Source organism: Chrysemys picta, unplaced genomic scaffold (assembly GCF_011386835.1).
Source record: "Chrysemys picta bellii isolate R12L10 unplaced genomic scaffold, ASM1138683v2 scaf240, whole genome shotgun sequence".
Taxonomy (NCBI): domain Eukaryota; kingdom Metazoa; phylum Chordata; order Testudines; family Emydidae; genus Chrysemys; species Chrysemys picta.
The window spans coordinates 58,730-62,487 of NW_027052947.1; the positions used below are offsets into that span (position 1 = coordinate 58,730).

The following is a 3,758-nucleotide window of genomic DNA, read 5'->3' on the forward strand; positions in this document are numbered from 1 at the left end:
CTTCTTGCAACCATCTCAATAGAGCATGAGCTGGCCCAGACTGTGGACCTCCAGGAAGCAGTTCAGATCTTTGCAACCAATAAGGCACAGAAAGCACCACTTTGCTTATTCAAACAGATGAAAATGCCAGTGTTTACTATGCAGACAAAAATAGTTACATTTGCTGTTCAGGCGTTTGAAAGTTAAGTGTTACTTAACATTTTTGAACAAGGCATTTTAAGTTGCTAGTTCTCCTTTATTGGGGTAGGTAGCAGAGCGGTACCATGAGAGGAGTAGAACAGAAAGAAGGCAGAATTGAGACCTTTCAAAGTTTTGGCCCATCAAGGGGGCATGGAGGCGTCATTTGAGCTCCCCGCCTCAGGTGCCAAAATGTTGTGGGCCGGCCCTGTGGGTAGTGTGTGGCGCTTTGAAATCAAAGGTGCCTCAGGGAGTTGGGCTCGGAGTAACTAAGTGATTTGGGAACCTAAATCCAAATCCCTTTCTCTGGGATTCAGGCTGCTAACTTTAAGTCACTTCTGAAAGTTGGACTTAGGCTCTCAGCTCACTAAAACTGGTCCCCATTTATACAGTGGGAATTACATTTCTCCTCTTTAAGATTCGCTAATGAACGTGACACACACAACTACTGAGGTGAGGTGGCCTTAAAACACCTGTTCTAGATTAAATTAATGACGTGGGATTAGTGGCTATTGATAAACAGCTGGGTTTGGCATCAGTTTCAAGTTCAGCTCTTCAGCTCTTCCTACAAAGACTTGTGGATATGCCAGTGTGGTAAATGGAGGGAGGGGGGTAGCACTCTTTTATGGACACTCAGCCAGTCTGATAGTTATAAAAATCCTTCTTCGTAGTGGTATTCTACTTGCCTTACCTGTAAAGGGGTAAGAAATCTCACTGAAATGCTTAGGTAAAAGGAAGTGTGTTGGCAACTGGCCAATGGGAAGACTAGAAACTTTTAAAATTGGGGGAAAAAACTTCCCCTCTGTGGGCTGTTTGTTACTGTTCTCTCAGCTGGAGAGACAGAGCAGCGGGGATGCTGTAAGGAGCTTGGCCAGGTATGAACATTCCTCAGCATTCACACCTGGAATTACTCCTTTGGAACTACGGATATGTGAGTAGGACAGGAAATGTTCAGTTAAATGAGATCAGGTTTATCTCTTAAATTGGGGCTTGTGGATTCCTCTGTGCTAACACAGGTGCTTTTGTTTAAGCTGGACCCCAGGGAAGCCATTCCTGGTGTTTAATTCTTTCCAGTTGCTCTTTAATATCTAGCAACAGCCTGATTTTCCAAAAGTTTTCCTCTTTTTTATATATATAAAAATTACCCTTTTTAAGAACATGGTTTCTGTGTCTTAGGAGCTAAAGAGGTCCATGTGCATGTTGTTCAGTTAGCTGCTAAGAGGAACAAAGGGTTCCAGGTTCAGCTGGTGGCAACAGCTGATTTCCTTTTCTCTTTTCTTTCCTCGGCTCTTCCCCGGGGGGGAGGGGGTGAAAGAGCTTGAGGGGACCCACAGGAAGGAATTCCCAAGTGCGCCTTCCTGGGCTCTCAAGGGGGTTCTGCATTTGGGTGGTGGTGGCAGCGATAGGACCCAAGGCCTGGGGATCTGGAACCTTGGGAGTTAAGAAAATATTTGCCACTCCAGGCTTCTATTAAAGGTCTTTGCAGCCCCCCGGAGTGCCAGAGCGGGGAATCAGCCTTGACAGCCAGTTAGTTAGCTCATGGTTGTAATCACACGCTGAGGCCTTCACAACTCTTCCTTTTCAATCCAGGCACACAGCGGCCTTGGAAGGCCAATATAAGGGCAATGGCTACAGTAACTGCCTCTGCCCATGTTGTTTAGGGCAGGTGAAAAACCTTCCCCATGAGTGATTTCCCTGTAATCTGTGCTGCCAAAAGAGCTCTCCAGGGTTTGCCCCCGATGCCTCTTCCTTGGCCTCTCAGAGCACAGGACGTTCGCTGAGAACTGACCCTGTCTCTGAGGCTCCAGCGGGGGCTCTGTGCGCATGAAGGGAGGCTGGAGAAGACCAGTGGCACGGTGATCACATACGGATTAAAGGCGAATATGCCTTTACAATCTTTATACGTTTTTAACATTTGATCATTTTAGATCTAACTTTAGGTGTCACTGTCGTACTTTTTTCTCTTGTCTGCCTTGGTCTAAGGCGTCACTAATAACATTTGCTTTGCATTGTTCAGATTAAACTGATTTCTGGGAGAAACCAATATACAAGTGTGGAGAGGTACAGAGGGAAATTCCCCTGGGGTTCGATTCTCTATAACTGCCCCTTGCAATGCTGATGCAGTTGGTGTTTACCGCTAGAGGAGGTAGGCGAATGGACTAGTTTGGTGCCTGTTCTCATCCACAGTGACAATGCCCGTCTTCCTACGGAAGCCTCCTTTGTCCATTTGTTAACTATTTAAACAAGTAGCCATCTGCTTTTCCCCGCGGCTGCCCCTTGCCTTGGGAGCGGGATAGGCTGGGGGGAGTGGGGAATTTGGTTAACGCTGCCTCATTATTTCCCTTCAAAGCTCTCCTAAAATCCTCCTCTGCCCTGGAGCATAAGAAAGTATTGACAACGGGCGGCTGGTTTGCTGAGGGGTCCCTGCCGATCATGCTGATCAATATTGTCTCATTGGTTCCTTGTCTCCCCTCCCCCATGTATTTCCCCCTGCCCATCTGTTGTCTCTTGTCTTACAGTTCATAAGCTCCGTGGGGCCCTGACCGGCTGTTTGATCTGTTTGTGCAGCGCCTCGCACAATAGAGCTCCGGCCCATGACTGTGACTCCAGGGGCCATCATGCAAAATAATAAACTAATCATTGACTTCACTTGGAGCAGTAGGAGCAGCTACTCCCTCGTGCCTGAGAGAAGCAAATAAATGACATGTAGTAATTAGTGCTTAACTGTTTTCCTTTCCCGGCCTGTGTTTGATTGAGGCAAAGGAAGACAAGCCGCAGGAGAGACAACCTGGCCCTTTTGCAGGCGTTTGTTTAAAGGATTGTGTCAGTCCTGTTGGTGCAGGGAGAGGAGGACGAAGGAGACAGACCAGCCTGTCCCGGCTGAGTGTGTTTGCTGCCATGGGCTCCCTGCTGTGTGTAGCTCCGGAGCGCCACCTGCTGGGGGCTTCTTTTTAAATTAACACCGGGGGAGGTTTTTGTCTGAGCTCAGACCGGCTTCTCCTCACTGTGTCCCTCGCGCAGTAATACACGGCGGTGTCCTCCGCTCTCAGGCTGGTCATGTGTAGGTAGAAATTGGAGCTGTCCTTGGAGGCTGTGAATCGCCCCTGGATGGTCGGGGAGTAGCTGTTGCTAGACGATGAATAATAGTAGATCAGCCACTGCAGCCCCTTTCCCGGAGCCTGTCGGACCCAGTGCATGCTAGTGCTGCTGAGAGCAAAGCCGCTCACGGTACATGTGAGTTTAGTGGATTCCCCGGGTTTCTTAATCTCCGGGCTGGACTGGGTCAGAACCACCTGTGCCCGGGCCCCTGGAGAGAAACAAAGCGGGTTGTTAAAAGTAATGTTTAAAAACCACAGATTAGAGACACCGGCAGATACGGGTCTGTCTCCTTCTCTCTAGTGTATGTAGAGATTAATCTAAACACTCCCTAGTGTGACTCCCCGGATCTCAATGTCTTCCCACGCAGGATGAGTTGTGGAGGGATTTTCTAAAGTACTCACATTATTTGGGAGCACGAGCACTATTGACTTTCCTAGATACACGTTCCTAGATAACTTGGGAACTTTAGGGAAAAACCCTCA

The 3,758-nt window shown here is 48.2% G+C and overlaps 1 long non-coding RNA gene across 1 annotated transcript; it reads left to right on the forward strand.

The window, feature by feature from the left end:
• The first annotated feature begins 502 nt into the window (after positions 1-502).
• On the forward strand, positions 503-3,336 carry LOC135978391 (uncharacterized). Its single transcript, XR_010595792.1, has 3 exons — positions 503-1,108; positions 2,195-2,323; positions 2,697-3,336. It is a non-coding gene; the product is annotated as an uncharacterized LOC135978391 (long non-coding RNA).
• Positions 3,337-3,758: the final 422 nt, after the last annotated feature.